The sequence below is a fragment of the Lucilia sericata genome, unplaced genomic scaffold, assembly GCF_015586225.1.
Source record: "Lucilia sericata isolate MDLA Ls3-8-SP2 unplaced genomic scaffold, ASM1558622v1 Contig000021F_arrow, whole genome shotgun sequence".
In the NCBI taxonomy this organism is placed as follows: domain Eukaryota; kingdom Metazoa; phylum Arthropoda; class Insecta; order Diptera; family Calliphoridae; genus Lucilia; species Lucilia sericata.
The window spans coordinates 174,541-192,974 of NW_023994059.1; the positions used below are offsets into that span (position 1 = coordinate 174,541).

Genomic DNA, 18,434 nt, shown 5'->3' on the forward strand with positions numbered 1-18,434 from the left:
TAGACACTCAAATGCAAAAAAAACTCATTCGTTTATTTGTTTAATTAATTAAAAACAAACTAATACCAATATTGTTGTAAATGTAGAAAACAATACAGAACTACTTGAGATTCATTGAGTAGTTTTTGTTTTATTTTTTTATCCAGCACTTAATGGTAAAACAAAAATCACAGAAACGACCATAATAAAAATAGAATGAAGTTATACTTTAAATGGATTAACAATTATATAAATATTTTTATGTAAAAAATTAATAAAAGCAAAAGAGAAAACTATAGAACTATAATTAAAAAAACCTTAAATTACAGAACCATAACTGTAAAGTAAAAAATCTATTAATCAATGAATAGAAAAATTAAAAATTTTGTCGATAAATATTTTAGATTTTTAAATTATCGTTAAAAATTTTGTTAAATGTGTCTTTAACTAAATTTTTTACATAAAATTACTGTTATTTAAAAAACTCCTTGGCTTTTAGATTTGATTTTTTCTAACAGATTTTTCTTATTTTTCCCTGGCTCCCCTTGGTTCTTCAACAGAAAATTGTGTTAAAACCCAATTTGTTGTTTATTTAAAGCATCTTTATGGAGAGTATTATATTTTCATTGGCAACATTTTCCAAACAACACAGTCAGTTACTGTCATAAAGTCTAATCCTTTTATGGTCAAAACAAAAACTAAAAGTATCAAGACAAACGGACGCACAGACAGACAGACAGATAGAGCAAATAAACGAAAAAATAAACACACTGAACTGAACCAAAAGTGTAGTCAAGTGTGAAAAATGCCATTTAAGACTTTCGTTTCTCTATTTTTCTTCCACTTTGCATGAACAAGATAATTTTGTTTCTACTTTATTTTCTTTTTTTTTTTATTCATTTTGCAACAAAATACCTAAAGATTAGAAAAATAGACAGAAACAAAAGCATACAGTAGTATTCTAGAAACAACAACAACAATAACAACAATATGTGTATGTAATAATTCATACAACCAACCAGTCAGCCAGCCAAACATAAGTAAGCAATCATGCATGCATGAAGTAATTTAAACTAAGCACTTTTTGTTCTAAATTCTTTTTGTGTTTTCATTTTCATCATCTTGTTATTTATATCATAAAATAGAAAATACTTCATCATATTTTAACAATTTTAACAATTTTAAATACACTTTTATATTCTTTTATATGAAAAGTATGAGTATTATTATTATTAATTCTTCTGCTTGTTATTTTGATGAGAAAACAACAACTGCAACAAGTATTTAATATGTGTAAAAGTGTAAAAATTTTTAATATTTTTTAAATATTTTTACAGTTTTAGTTTGAAATCCATTTATGTATGTAGTTATACAATGTTGAATGTTTTAGGTAGAAAGTGGTTTTTACATAAAGTGACTAATCCAGTTTTGTGATCACATAATCGTAATCGTATAAATCTACATAAGAAATATGTATGACATTACATTCTGCTTTTTAAGGCTATTTTCACGGAATGATCATTCAATATCGAAGTCGGTAATTCAGCCCCTGATCAATGAATGTTCAAAATTATATGAATACTCTTACCTCAGAAGAAATGACTCAAAACTAGTGCCGTGACCGCTTCTTTGTTGTAGTGACCGGCTTCTCTACTAAAGTTGACAACGCAACATTGTCAACATTGCAACAATTAGTTGTACCAATCTAAATTTTATACACATCCGTTGTCTAAAAGTTAACAAACGTGGTAAGCTCACAATCCATTGTCAATAGTGAGCTTACCACGTTTGTTAACAACGGATGTTATTGAAAAAAAGTGTCAATTTGGTACCAGACGTGTATATTTATTGTTCCCTCTGTGTACAAACATGAAAGTAATCATGTATACCCTGAGTAAATAAGAACATAAGTGGACTTATTGGTACTTTTTCTATTTTGATGGAATGAAAATCTTTAAAATTGCATTTTTTGGAACTTTTTTTGTTCTTCAACTAGTAGGGTCAAATGAGGCCCGATCATTACGAGAATCAACAGTATCATTAAGACTTGTTTTGCAGATTTTTGGAGTGATACAAGAACATTTAACATATTTAGGAACTCAAAAGCCCTATTCGGGGGTACGGTTGAATGGGGACTATAAGAAAAAAAGGACCGATTTTAAGCATTTTCAATAGGCTCCGTCCTTGGGTCAAAAGAAGAGTATATGTCAAATTTCATCAAATTATCTTGATAACTGCGACTTGTCACGTGTGCACAAGGTTTACATGGACACACAGACGGATGGACACACAGACGGATGGACAGACAGACGGACGGACAGACATAGCTAAATCTACTCAGAAAGTGATTCTGAGCCGATTGATATACTTTAAATTGGGTGTAGGACCAATACCCTATCCATTATTGTGGTGTAGGGTATAATTATTTGTTATCATGACGATTTAACAAAATTCTAAGTCATTATTAATAGATAATAAAAAAACGTATAAATATTAAGTTATTTTTGAAACAAAATGTTAACAATAACTCAACCTTAAGGTGACAATTTTAATTGTTAAAACGTGGTATTTTGGAAAAAAAATGAAACAACTAAAACTAAACAGATTTAAAAATTTATTTACTCATAATGGTAACTAATACAAATCTATTAAATAATTGTTGTAACTACAACCAGAATTATGTGTTTAAGCGCATGCCAAAGCAGTTGGATCAGACAGAAAAAAATCTTTGAAGAGGAAAAGAAAAAAGTATTAATAAATAACAGCAGGTAGATTTGATTTGTTTTCTGTTGTTTTTTCCTTAATGCTCGTACTAGTGATTTATTAGTTACAACCATGAACGTTTTTTTTTTTTTTTGCCATAATGACAACATGATTATTATCAAATTTATTACGTAATTTTAGTTTTAAACCTAAACAAAAAATGTATAACTAAATATGTACATGATTAAATGTTTAATTTTATTTTATAATTTTGTTTATACAGACAATTCATTTTATAATAAACTGCTCAAACCCATTTTTTGCCGTTAATTCAGTCTAATTTAAATTGTTGCGTGCTTTGGTGTGACAATTTTTAAAATTGAAAATAAGAAAAAAAGTGGGCAAAAAACCAAAATCAATCTTAAACAATCGAAAAAAGACTAGAAAATGATTTAAACAGTTTTATAAAACAATTTTATTAAAATGTTACACAGTCAGCCAGTCAGTTAGTAAATTTTCTTGATTGTCAACAGTTGTCTGCCAATTTAAGCCAAAAAACAAAAAAACTAAAACGAAGTAAATTAAAAGATAAATGAAAAACTGATTATTTGTTTTATTTTTGCTGACTTGACTTGAGTCACACTTTTAAGACGGTTTATGTCAAGACAAATTTGTGGCGTTAACAGTTTAACCCATAAAAGGCAAGCTTGAAATTGATAGAAAACGTATGTATGTCTTATATACACAATGGTATGTAGATATTTTTAAAAATAAAAAATATAATTTTATTTAACTCAAGTACTTGTAATTGTCTTCAGCAACCAAAACTTAATTAGTCCTCTAAAATTTACCACTTTGTTAATTTTTCGACTAAATTTTCTGGAGTTAATTTATTAATAAAAAACAAAAACTATTTCTATTTCGGACTTAATCTTATTTACTCGTTTTATTATTTTCAAATTGCTACTTTATGTATAAAACCCATCTTAATGATATTATTCCACTTGGCGTGTTCAAGAAAATGTACCAGTAAATTCCCATCATAATTCAAAATAAGAAACAACAAAAACGAAAAAAAGAACGAATCACGAAAACTCTAAAAATCTACAAGAAGAAAAACTTCGAAAGAGTTTAGGTTACTATGTCAAGTTAAGAAAATTCTACAAAAACAAAAAAGTGGCTAACAGAAAATAACTCAACACAAAAAAACAACAAGCGGAAGCCCTTAATACACCGGCAACCAACCAGCAATGAAGAACACAAAACTTTACCAGAAAACAACAACAACAGTTGTTGTTAAAAAGAAAAGCCGAGGAAATTTTCTAGACTAAACTAAACTGAGTAAAAACCAAAAAGAGGAAAAATTTAATACAACTTTGTCTTTTCCATAACTCGGTTAGTGAAACAATTTATTTCCTTTTGGCTACAAACAAAAACAACTTCAAAACAAATATTTAGAGGCGTTGGTTGCATATAAGCAATATACATGGTGCATGGGATGCAAGGAGGAATGTTTGCCTATGGTTGGATTAAAACAAAAACATGATTGTTTTTCGAGTTTTTTGTTATTTGGGAATACATTAAATTAGCTGAGAAGATCAACAAAAGTGCTGAACATCTGTTTGAGGGTAAAATGTAAAAAAATAGAAATTGAACATGGTTAAATATTTTTAATAGGTATGGGTAGACTTAAAGATGCTTAACAAAAATTTGCCCAAAATTAAAATTTGTAATATAGCAAAACTATGTCCAAATTAAGTGAAGTCAAGTAGTCCATTACAACACCCAACTTAATTTCGCATATTCTTATTCTGATCTGGAAGCTTCATCCTTGATAAAGATGTGCAGTGGTGTAATATAAAATATAGCGCCCATGGCATGTGTGGGACAAGTTCTCATAACTTCAGTTATAGATACACAAATGAGACGATAAATCTTGTCCAGACAAGCCCGAGTTGTGACCTGTTCCACTTTTTTTCACCAAGCCAAAGCGGCCTAGGTCAATATGGGCTTTATTACGGTATCAAATCGGCTTGAGACTTCATGTACTACCAAACAGTCTTTGAAAGGCATTTAATGCCCTGATGGCTTTGTTCTACCATTTGAAAGTTAAATTAATCACTTCTTTCATCCGATATCGTTACGTCGTCGAATCTTGTCGCGCATATGACGATATTGTATGCGTATCCATAGGTACGAAAACATAAGTCATTAAGTAGACTATCGAAAACCAGTGCCAACTGTCCCTGAGGACAGCCTCTAGTTGCCCATACAGTCCTCGATATTCCACATAGATCAAATTCAATGACTCTGGATGTTAGCATTTCCAGTATCCTGTTTATGTAACTGTCAATTAGCTTTTCCATTGTTTTTAGGTAACTGTTCAGATATGCCACCTGCCCTAGGTATAAAGACATAATATATGTACTTATTTTCTGTGATAAAATACATTATTGTGTGTGTCATTCGAAGATGAATTAAAATTATTTGTTTGCGATAACTAAATATAAATAAGATTGAAGTGACCATAATATTGTAGAATTTCATGTAATAATATTAGAAAGATTGCTAAAAACATGTCCAACCTATATTTGTTCTTTAGTTGAGAAAAACTACTGACATTTTATAATCATAATAAAATAGCTATTCCAACGTTATCTTAAACAAATACCACTAAGACCCCTACAAATCTCAGCTTAATAACATTCAGGTAGAATCATGAAAATAGCTGGAACTATTGACTAAAGACGCACAGTTAAAAGAAAATATAAATGAAAACAAAAACTAAAACAAAGGTTAACAGTGTTTTACATTCTATTTCTACAAAAAAATAACAAAATCGTCTACAATCAGATGTAAGTTTTTCTTTTAAGCTTTTTTACTGATTGCAAATGAAGAATCAGTGAAAAACATTGTTTGGGCAAAAACCAAAAAAAAGTGTGTCAGAACACAACCAAAGCCAGTCAGTCGGCCAACCAGCCCATCCAAGCAGCCACACTGTCTACAATTATGTTTTTTTTTGTTCATTTGTTGTCGTGTTTTTTTCAGATTCTATTCACCACTTAAGAAATGATATATGTATGCAACAGAAAAAAAATTAAAAAAAAATAATATGGGCTATCTTCCACATCTTTGTTCCAGAATAGAAATGTGCAACAAGATTTAAACAATAAATGAATTGAAATGAATTGGAAAGAATTGAAAAGAATCTGTCTGTTTGTCTGCTGTTGAGATGTGTGTGTGTGTTTTTTTTTTAAACAGACTACAGACAAAAACTCTGCAGTGTGCAAATAAATATATGAACTCTAATCTGTTCTGTGGCTTTTTGTTGTTATTGTTGTGGTTGTTTTTAATTAATACACCATATTCCGCCTTCAGTTTGATCTCTGATGTGCTGATTGGGTTTTATTTTATTTGACGCGATATCATCATAAACTCATGCGCTACAAGTAGTAATGCCTGAATGATTTAACTTTGCTTCAGTTGACTACAACTTTGTTTAACAAACTGTCAGTCTGTCGTTATGATGGACTGACTGTCTGCCTGGCCTCTCTAGCAAATGAATACCAAGATGATTGGTTGTTGGTGGTTCATCGATGAGTTTGATTGCTGGCTCGTTTGTTTCAATTGATGTTGATGTTGCTGCTGCCTTCCTGCCTGCCATTGCTACTCATTGTGCTTCTGTTGTTGCAATTCACTATTTATTATGATTATGAATGAGCATTTGTTGCTAACAAAATAATTGCCTGTTATTCGTAGTTTTTTTCCTTTTCAATATTTTTTTATGTTGCTTTCTTTGGAAAATCTATGGCCCAATGTTATTAATTTGTGAACTGATACACCAAGCCATGAGAGTTCGCCCGTCTGTATGTCTGTCTTTCGACTGCACCCAGTTTTCAATTGTAAAGAAGGCGCTTTATTCTTCAATTTACTCTGTCGGTTTGCTTGTACTATTTTGTGTATTTTGGAGTAACTAAAGTGGAAAAGTTAAGTGGTTGGTAAAATAAACCTTTCATCTTTTATGTTGCATTTTTTTTTCTCTTTTTTAATTTGTTGCGCTCTAACAATACGGGAAAATTGTGCATAAATAACAAATTTTATTGTTTATTGTATTAATTATAATGGAAGTATTATTTATTGTGATGCCTGTAGAGTGAAAAAGTAGGGGAATATACTTGGTTATAGGGTTTAGGATTTTTACTTAAAATTGAACTGCTCAATTATAAAAGTGACAAATGTAGAACTAGTTCAGCAAAAAAAAACAGATGATAAAATAATTTTTATACCCACCATCAAAAAAGATGGGGGGTATATTGATTTTGTCATTCCGTTTGTAACACATCGAAATATTGGTCATAGACCCACAAAAGTATATATATTCTGGGTTCTCATTAAATTCTAAGACGATCTAGCCATGTCTGTCCGTCCGTCTGTCTGTCTGTTGAAAGCACGATAGAGTCCGAATGGAAAGAGCTAGAGGGTTGAAATTTCACATAAGTATTTCTTATAGGTAAGGTTTGTTTGGTATTGAAAATGGGCAATATCGGTCCACGTTTTCGGAGAGCCCCCATACAAGTGGCCCCTCGAAAAGCAGCTTTAACAGCCATAACTTGTTTAAAAATACGAATATAGCGATGAAATTCGACATAAGTAAGTTTCTTGTTATCCAAAATCACTATGCAAAATTTTATGAGGATCGGTCCATAATTGACCCTACCCCCCATATAAGGTCCCCTTCAGAAAATGACTAACGCTCATTACTGGCTTAAAAATACTAGTATATAGATGAAATTCGACATAAGTAAGTTTCATACGAGTCAAAAATCTATCTAAAAAATTTTATGTTGATCGGTCCATGATTGACCCTACCCCCCATATAAGGTCCCCTTCAGAAAGTGACTGCAATGCTCATTAATGACTTAAAAATACGAGTGTAGCGATAAAATTCGACACAAATAAATTTAATACGAACCAAATTCTGTCTACAAAATTTTATGAGGATCGACCCATAATTGACCCTACTCCCCTATTTAAGGTCCCCTTCAGAAAATTACTTTAACGCTTATAACTGGCCTAAAAATACGAGTATATAGATGAAATTAGACATAAGTACGTTTCATTCGAGTCAAACGAGGCTTGATGGTGGGTATATAAGATTCGGCATAGCCGAATATAACACTCTTACTTGTTCAATTATTTATGAGTGTAAAATGGGAATATCATATTTAAAGGAATAAATAATATATAGACTACAAATTTAAATTGTTAATGATCCAAAAATTCGTAAACTTTTTTTAGATCTTTTGTACTATTTCTTTTAATTTATCTTAAAAATAACAAGGGTTATTTTTGGTATTGTAGATACTTTTCTGGTACTATTTGTATATGTTGTTCTAAATCTACAAAATTAGTATTTTAGCTTTTTATACCTTACACCACTATAGTCGGGAGGGTATTATGCTTTTGTGCTGATGTTTGTAGCACTCAAAAATATTGGTTCTACACCCACCTTAAAGTACCAATCGGCAGAGATACAAGCCTAGATGGCTCAAATCGGCCTCGGTTGGCCGCCGGCAATATTTTGCAAGTCGCGCGCCGCCGAATTCTTTCGGTTCAAAAGCTAAGCCGGCTGAAACGTAGCCGCTGATAAAGATTGGGATTGCACATATATTTCAGAAAATAATTTCACCAATTTGAACGGAGTTGCCACTATTTTAAATTCTTATGGCAAATTGAAAAGAGTTGCCACACAATATTGTGATAATATTAAAATATAAATATTTTTCAATATAATAAACGCTTATAAGGTCAATTTCTGAAGAAAAAGTTAAATTGAGCCGACAATTAAGCCGCCGCCGATATTTTCTATAATAAGTCGCCGCCGCCGACCTAAAATGGGCCTCATTTGACAATATCTCCCATATAAAGTCCTCTTCAGAAAATAACTAGATGGTTAAAATTCACTTATAAACACTAGTATCACCATGATATTCTGCATAATTAACTTTAATGTAGATCCCATATAACCCCTCTTTTAGAAACTCCATTTTTTGGTTAACAAATTGTTGAAATATTTCTGAATTACGTAAAAATTAAATTAAACGCTTTATTATTAAAAAATAATCAACATTTGTAACATAGTCACTGGTTTAGGGTATCATATGATCGGCCATGCTATAAATTCTTACTTGTTTATTTATAAATAATATTGAAATAGTTCAACACAATATGGTTGCAACAACTATAAATATAATTACAGTCATCATAATATTCACCCCTATTCTGCATTTCGATTACGTTTACGCATTCCGGTATTCCAACAAAAAACTGAATCTTGTTCGTTTCAATGCTTTACGAATGTGTGTATTCTGCGTTACGATCGTACCTACGTTTTTGTAAGTTGTCCCTACAAACATTTTCTATTGCGGAAGTTACCCGTGTGAAACTTCCAAACGTGCTAAAAGCTCGCCAGCGATGTTGCGGAAGTATAAGAATTCTTGTCACCAGTCGGGAAGAACTGATGCCGAGCTGGGGAACGTCTAATAGTAACTTGGAAGATACTTCTGGAAGACCCGCAGAAGAAACTTCTAGATGACTCTTGGAAGTAAGGTATTGCCAAAGACTCTTCTAGATGTGACTAGGAAGTCACTTCTTGAAGTGACTACCTAGTATCCTCTAGAAGTGTTCCTATCTTATCTTCTAGAAGATGAGTTTTCTCTTCTTCTAGAAGATGAGTTTTCTCTTCTTCTAGAAGAAGAGTATTCTCTTCTTCTTGAAGATGAGTATTCTCTTCTTCTAGAAGATGAGTATTCTCGTCTTCTAGAAGATGAGTTTTCTCTTCTTCTATTTGTATACTCACCAAAATAAAATCTATAAAAATAAATCTAAATAAAATGAAATTTTATAGTTTTTATTGAATTAATTGAAATTAAAATAGTAGAAAATATAATTGATTTAACAACTAATCTAAAAAAAGTAATATATGTACATTAGACCGACTCACAAAAAATGGTGCTTGAGTTACCCCCTCATAATATTCGCTGTATATGATGTTACCCAAAATATTTTCGGTTAAGTGTTGTCCATTCGTGAGCTGGACAGTTTTAAAGAAAATATCGTATGGGAACACGATTCTTCATGTTAAATTCAATATTTTATCCAGCTTCAAAAAATCTTTGTTATGTTTTATAATGGTTCCCAAAATATTTCTAGTCTATCGATGGCCGTTCGTGAGCTGAACCGGTTACAAAAAAGTCCCTTTTTAGTTATTTTGTTTTAAATTATACAGCATTTCTTAAACAATATATACAGTATGTGGTATCATTTGAAAGGTTTTTTGAAGCCAAGTCTAGTGGTGCGCAAAATTTGCAAAATTGTGTATATATTTAATTTTTCTTAGTAAAAACTTAACAATTTTAAATATTTTGGAATATGACAATTATAAGCAAACGGTTATTTATGATTAATACATCGTTGGACGCGACTTTAAAATACCTTTTAAACGATACCCCGTATTGGATATTTTGTTTCAAAACAAACAAAAATTTAAAAAAAATAATTCCAAAATACCTTTTTTTAATTTGGTCCAGCGGTCACTTAAAATATTTTGGGAATCATCATAAAACATAGCAAGGTAAATTTTGGGAGGGGTAACAAAAACACGTTTTTGCTTTCCATACAGAGTGAGTCGGTCTAATGTACATATGTATCAAAAATTTAGAATTATTACCTTATAATAAGATAATTTTCAGGGAATCTGTATTAATATTCCAACTGCTGACTGGTATACTTCCAAAAATTGTAAAACGTTGGACTCTTAAATATTTTTGTAGTTCTTCATCAATTTTATGATTAATCCATCAAATTGTAAGAGTTATATTATGAAACGCATTAATCCTTCAACGAAATAAACCAAAATAATCTTATAATTAATATTGAATATACATACTTTTGTATTTATTGAAATTACCAGTTATACTTTAGGAAGCAATAAAAATAGGATTCTCTCATGTCCAATATATTTACCACCAAAGTTTAAACGGTCAGATCCATTTTTTACATTTTCTGCAAATAATCGACATTTTTAATGGAACCACGTGATGATATAAGACATATATAACTAACCAGATCCCTTTTTTATATTTTAATTCGGTTAGAAGTATTTTAATAGGGGGTACAATATTAGCTACTGCTTTCTAAAAAATAAAATAATTAAAAATTAATTAATTTATTTATTTATTGTTTTGAATCAATAAAAACATTACCTTTCATGAACATTTTTTCAATAACTTGGAATTAAACCGTCTATAAAGATCTGAAATTACTAAGTCATGGATTATTTTTTAAATTATTTACAGTCACCAACGATAGAAACACCTTAACGACCCTAAACGGGATATTGCTTTTGACACTAATATTGCAATACTATTTTAAATCCAAAGCTATATGAAAATTAATAAAATTGTATTTATTTAAAAAAGGTGGGTTTAAAACTATCTGATTTCAATATTAAATATCTTATATGGGCAATTTCGTGTCGAGTGACCCAAGTCAAAAAATAATTTATGTATAAAACAGTAGTATTAATTTCAATATAATGATTCCAGGCCTAAACGCGCAAATAGTTTTAAAAATATTGAAAGTTAAGATTTAACTCAAATAAATCTAAATATGTTAAAAATGCAATGTTCATCAAATGAAAGCCGAAATGTGCAACTTGAAAAAGTCTTTAAATGCTTATACCTCCTAAACATTTTTAATTAAACATATTAGACTTTTTTAAAAATAATGGAAATGGAAGCCGTTTAGAGTTGTTAACATATTCCTAAAATGGTATTTTAAAATGACAACTTACTTTTTAATTTTATTTATATAATCCTTCCTTATACTTTTTGGTATATATTTAATACACTTCGCCAATTAAGAAAACCTTCTTAAATGTTTATTAACAGTTGATTTTTAACACAACACTGTCATATTGTTTTTTATTACTTAAGATTCACAATATTTTAATTACACTATTTTTCTATGAACATTAAATTCAATAACTCATTTAAGTTTTACGATGAATAATTAAAACTGAACATGACTGAACAAAACACAAAACATCACTGAACTTAGCAAAATTTCTGCATTATTTATTTTTATTTTTTTTTCACGCTAAAAAATGGAGTATTTATATTTTTTTGTTTTTGTACTCTTCTTACTATCATCAGGAAGTAACCTAAAAGTATACTTCCAAACGGCGAAAACTAGAAATCAATGTATTTTGTTTTTGTAAAATGTGTGCTCTCGTCTGACAATTGTACAGAAGTGACTACAATCCACACTTCCAGATGAATAAAATACAACATTAATGTGAACACTCTTCAAACTGTCTTCCAGAAGTGACATAAACATACAAATCAAATTAGGAAACAATGTATTTTGTTATTGTAAAATGTGTGTTCTCACCCAACTCTCATACAGAAGTCACTAAAACGTATACTTCCAGATGAAAAAAATTCAACAGGCATGGTTTTTTGTTTAAGCAAAATGGATGCACTCTTCTAACTATCATCCGGAAGTAACTTAAAAGTATATTTCTAGAAGACGAAAATTCGAAATCAATGTATTTTGTTTTTGTAAAATGTGCGTTCTCGTTTGACAATCGTCCAGAAGTGTTTCTGACGTGGCGTCTGGGGTGATGCGCAATAGTTTTCTCTTTTAAATGTTTGAAGGGGTTGTTTATGTGACGGAGAGTCGAATCGAAAACGGAGAAAATTTCGATTCGAATGGAAATGCAAAATATTAGCGATTGTTAAATTGTATGTAGTAATTTAAATAAAAGAAAATGCGCTGATATTGGGCCATAGTTTTTCAACAACAAATTTTATTCCAACAAATGTTTTTTAAAACTTTTTTTTTATAGTGAGAAGCAAAGATATTTATTGTGCACTTGGTATGTAATGTGCCAAAAATACTGGCCTTCACTTAAACTATTTTTCAAAATCAAACATTAATGAATATTTGTTTTCATTTGTGGATGTTTGAAAATATATAATTAAGAAAATTAACACCACAGTGTTAAATACCAATCGAAACGTTAAATTATTGTAAATAATCTTTATGCATGAGTGTCCCCAAAACCCAGTGTCTTAAATAAAGTGTGAAAATTTGTTTTAGCAACAAAAAAAAAAGCGGAAAAATCACAAAATAAAGTGTAAAAAACATGAATTTTGCAGCCAAATATTTAAGAGGAAAATTCGAAATCTGAAAATATAAAATTTAATTTGTTAAACAAATAACTGAACGCCTTTAGCCTAACGAATTTAAAGTTAAAAATAATGCTCATTTCAAAAAAAAATTTTATTTAGTTATTTTTAATAAAAAATATATGGCGACTGTTAAGGAAAAATGCAGTAATTTTTCTAAATTAATTGAAAATTTTTAAATTTTAAAAATTTCTCCTTCAAATACCAGAAATTTATTACTAAACTTAAACCAGTAAATTTCTATTCCATTTAGTTTCTATTGAATCAAATCAAATATTTTCTTTCTCTTTAACTCTTAATTGACTAGAGAAAAATTGAGGGCAAATAATTTTTTTCTATTCCAATAATTTATTGCATTCTATAGCAATATTAAAATACATACATATACATATACAGAACAAAAACAAAAAGAAGAAAGTGTCAAGTTTTAATAAATTACTAAAGAAAAATTCAGTTTAAATTAAAATTGATTGGAGAAAAAGACTCACTCTCGCATGTATTTAATTTTGTTTTTATGCCATGTGATCTAAAGAATCAATGGACGGAATGTGCGAAAATGTGTAAAATACACCCACTTTTAATTTGTACAAATTGGAAAAAAAGCAAAAAAAAAACAATACATACATATTTATTCTTGTTAAACCAAATATTTAATATAGTAATCAATAATGTTTTTTAATTGTAAACATTGTAATGACTTTGGCGCAGATATTTTTGTTATTGTATTTTATTTTATTTTATTTATTGGTTAGTAATTTGTTTATTTGTTTATTTTATGTATATCAGTATGTCCGTCCATCCGTCCGTCTGTCTGTCTTTCTTTACATTTTTATTTGTAAAACAACATTGAAATCTGGAAGATAATGAATGATGCCCTACAATGAGTAGAAAGGCATGTAGAGAAGCAAAAGTACTGTTTGTAAGGTAGTTAATATAATAAAAATACGTGCATTTTATTATTTCATACCTATGTTTGGTACCGTTTTCCAAGAAATAAGTACTTCAAAAAGTACCTTTTTATAAATAAATAGTATAAAAACTATTTGGTGATTTAAAATTTTCAGATTGAGTCTAGTACAGGCTAAAAGAAACGATGGTTCAGAATATTCTGACTTGAAACCTAGTAGAGGCTAGGAGAAATTATGGACCGATATTTTATAATCCTACGAGGTCCTAGAATATATGCTATTGCAAGCGGAATGACAAAATCAATATAACCCCTATTTTCTAGATCTTAGCTAACCACTCATTACCGTAATATATTCTTCTCTATTGCAAAGAAAACTTTGCTTAAATTGTCCTCTTAACAGTTAGAAAACTTCTATAGTTGCAAATAACTTAAAATACATTTTGCAAAAACCAACATGACTTTGTATCATCAAATACCCACACAATTGCAATAGAAATCTATAAATTCTACTATTTGTTTTTATTTATTGTATTTGAAATTCTATTTTGTAAATATTTACATGGATTTTGTATTTATTATCGATAGAAATTGCTAAAAATTGTGCTCTAAATAGTAGAGAGCACTAATGCTAGCAGTATTCAACAGAATCTAATAAATGATTCTAATTTAGCACAATAAAGATTTTTTCCCCATTTTTTGTTTTCGAATACTAAATCATGATAATGTTGCATAAAGAGTAAACAAATACATTTGTTGCAAGCAAAAAAGGAAAAAATAAATGTAAAAAAGTAGAATAATAATGTTATATTCTTGTTAAGATTGAGATTAAATTGTAATTTTCATTTGCATAGAAAATGATGTTTAGTTTTTGTTCTGCAATGTAAACATTTTATAAATATTTGAATAAAAACTCACCATTAGAGTGATGCAATTTTACCACAAACATACATGTTGATAATGGCCGACTTACCTGGAAATGAAAAAAAAGAAAATTCTAAGAATAAATAAAATTTAAACTAAAATTGCATAGTTTATGGTTCATGGCCAAGAAAAAAAGCCTAAACTGGGTTAAAAGCATAAAATAGCATCAAAACAAATTCTCATTCATTATTTATCGGTCTATGTATGTCTGTTCAAAGAAGCCCTTAAGTATATTTGTTAAAATCAACCAAGTAAAAACAATTCTTTACAGTCCTAATCATATCAACTACATTGTTTACTAAATGACCGAAATGTGTTCAAATTACCGTTTAATAAGTCATCATTAGTTTGACAGTTGTCGACATACTACTAGTCTTGTCAACAAAGACACAAATTAATGTAAAAAGCAATATTTCGAATGAAATTATTATTTAAGACATTTTGGGCAAACTTTAACTTGATAATTAAAAAAATGCCTTTGCAACGAAACCGTTAGATACCAGTTGCTTAACAACACTGTTAATCAGTGGTCGGCATAAAGAGGGTATTCAATCTTTTAGAATGTATTTAATTGTATGACTTCTATTGGTGTTTGTGTTTTGTACATGTAAACATTCAATGAAGTTCGTTCGCTGATGATTGTGAGTGACGATCACTGATATACTTCGCAAAACTTTTGCCGTGTTAGCACTAACTCTGGCATGTCACCACTCGAGTCGCTTAAGTTATCTATAAGAAAATTTTCTTTACGTAATCGCTTAGAAAATTCTTGTCTGTAAACTTTTATTAAAATTCAAACCTTAAATTAATAGAAACCCCTTAAAGTATTAAGATACACATAGTATGATCTAAAGCATGAGAAGTTTATGTGTTAAAAACGTCTTGAAAACATTGTTAAACGTCAAACTGAACGCAAAAGCATTGAATATGCAGTCATTTTATTTTCTTATTTTATCTTTAACTCATTTCTATTCTAAAGTTGCACATTTTAAAATAAAATATAAAAAAAAAACTATAGAAATAATGCATAAATAAGCATCTTTAATGCTGTGCCTGTAGTGTCAGAAATCGTAAATTTTATGGATGTTTTTTTATATGTGAGTCTGAGCAGTTTTTCGTATAGTCTTTAAGCCCAAAACATCAACAGCGCAGAAACTTCAAACTGTTGTTGTTTGAGAATTTTATTTTTACAGTTTTTTATCTTTAAGAATTTATTTTTTTGCACCAAATTTTTGCGCTTGAAACGAAACTACTTAAGAGATGCAAACAAATCATAATTATCATAAAAAGCTGTACATCTTTTTTTATATTAGTTTTTTGTTAAAATTTTTTTTTGAAAAGTTCTCAAATAGATACCAACAAATATTGAAATGTCGGTATTTTTTTGGTTTTAGTGTGGAGAACACACAACATACTGCAGCAGCAAAAAAGAAAAATGTGAGCAATATTTTTATGCATTGTCAGACTTTTTCTGACATCTAACCCAGTTTGGTTTTGAAGATACAAAAATAAATGGAATCTAATTGTTTAAATTAAAATTTACAAATAAGTAAATATTTCATGATTTAAATTTCGATTAAATTCTAAACGCGCAATTATTAATATTGTTGATATTCTTTAAAAAAGATAAACAAAATGAAGCAATTTTGTGAATGATATAAAAATTTAACGTTTTATACATTTTAAATATAACGCCTGCATTTCTTATAAAATATTTTTAAAGACATTCAATAACAATTTGCCCTACGCTAGATTACCTAGGAGGCATAAAGTAGATAATTGTAGAAAATTAGAATTATTTAAAAAATAATTAAACAATTATATTTACCGATAGCCAGAAGGCAATTAGGGCGATATCAGGTGGGAATATTCTCCCAGTAGACGGCAACGAAAGGGTGAATGTAATAGCTTTAAAGGGAAGGGAGCTCGAGTTAGTTAAAGCTTTAACTGAATATTCTCCAAGAGGTAAGGTTTACATCATACTAGGCCACTCGGGAGTAGTCGGCAACGAAAGGACGAATGTAATAGCTTTTAAGGGAAGGGAGCTCGAGGTTATTAACCTGACGAACGCAAAAAATTACGACGCAAAAAAAGCTGAATTAAAAATATGGGTGAGAGAATCCCATAACGCCTCTTGGAATAATGAAAATGTGGGTAGAACCACAAAGATTCTATGAGGTGACCCTGATGAGAGCAAGACGTGAAATCTCCTCAAAATGAGCAAGTCTAAGGTTAGTATGATGGTACGTATTCTGTGTGGACACACAGGATTACGACAAATGTAGAGCATGTGGAGAGAACAGTGAAACACTGGAGCACTTTCTTTGCCACTGTCAGGCATTCGTCGAAGTTAGATGCAAGTATCTTGGAAGTGATGTTATTCCTGAAATAATATTCCTGACCTGAACACTGATTGGAAAATTCTTAGGAATTTCGTGCAGGAAACTGAGTTTCTGAACATTAAAAAATTATACATTTAGTGAACAAATTTTTATACCCTATATCACTATAGTGAGGAGGGTATTATGCGTTTGTGCTGATGTTTGTAACACCCAAAATATTGGTCCTACACCCACCTTAAAGTATACCAATCGGGTCATAGTCGATTTATCTATGTCCGTCCGTCTGTGTGTCCATGTAAACCTTGTGCGCGCTCTACAGGAAATTTGGCACATACTCTTCTTTTGACCCAAGGACGAAGGCTATTGAAAATGGTTTAAATCGGTCCATTATTTCGTATAGCCACCATACAACCATTAAACTTGTAGTTGTTAGATTTTTAAGCACGTCTAAAGGCAGTTAAAAGCCCCTAAAAGACGGAATATTTAAAGACTACTTAGATCTATTAGTCACCACCGATTGACTACAACTAAGAACAAATCTCCGGATATTTACACAAGTACGTTTTAAAATTAAAATAATTATTTACCAAAAAAAAAAATATTAATATTTATTAAACGATTATTTTATAGAAATATAGCAGTATATTTTGTCTATCAAATGGGCAGCAGCAGACCTATTGACTTGAATTCACACCTCTTTTTTGTGGAGATTTTCAACAAAACTTAAATTAATTAGTAACATTTATTCATACATTGTTTAAACAATTTTAGCATTAATAAATAAATTGTTGTTTATCATAAAAGTAAGTATAGAAAACACTGTCAATTAGAGAATATTTTTTTTTTTGTTAAACTATCAATGAGCTGAATATTTATGACAAAGTGTGTAATAGCGCCGCCAACAGTTTTCTATTTTTAAGTACTTTTCATGTTATTTTTTATTTTTGTACAATATTTTGGCTTTATTGTCGCCATTAAATACTATTCAAAGGTGATAAAGTTTGAATTGTTATTGTAATAAAAGCATAAAAAAGAATTGACATTTGTGTAATAGTTATTTAAAAATATCAACAAAAATAAATACAACAAATACTTTGTGTATGTATTTGTTACAATATTAGCGGGCTTTTTCCTATTGATTGCTATTGAAAGCTGTCATTTGTGATTTGCGGAATCAAACAGTTGTTTGTTGTTTGGAAGGGGTGTCAGAATCATAAAAAATAATGACAATTATTAGACACCATCATAATGATGGTCATTAGTTATTTTTAGTCGTTTATTTTTGAAAGATACTTTTATTTAATGATACGTTATTTTTTGGACTTT

General features: G+C 29.7%; 1 protein-coding gene across 3 annotated transcripts in view; it reads left to right on the plus strand.

Moving 5' to 3' along the window:
- LOC119608498 (trichohyalin) overlaps window positions 1-18,434 on the plus strand; it is a 112,319-nt gene that overhangs the window by 67,446 nt on the left and 26,439 nt on the right. The gene's annotated exons all lie outside the window — the stretch shown is intronic.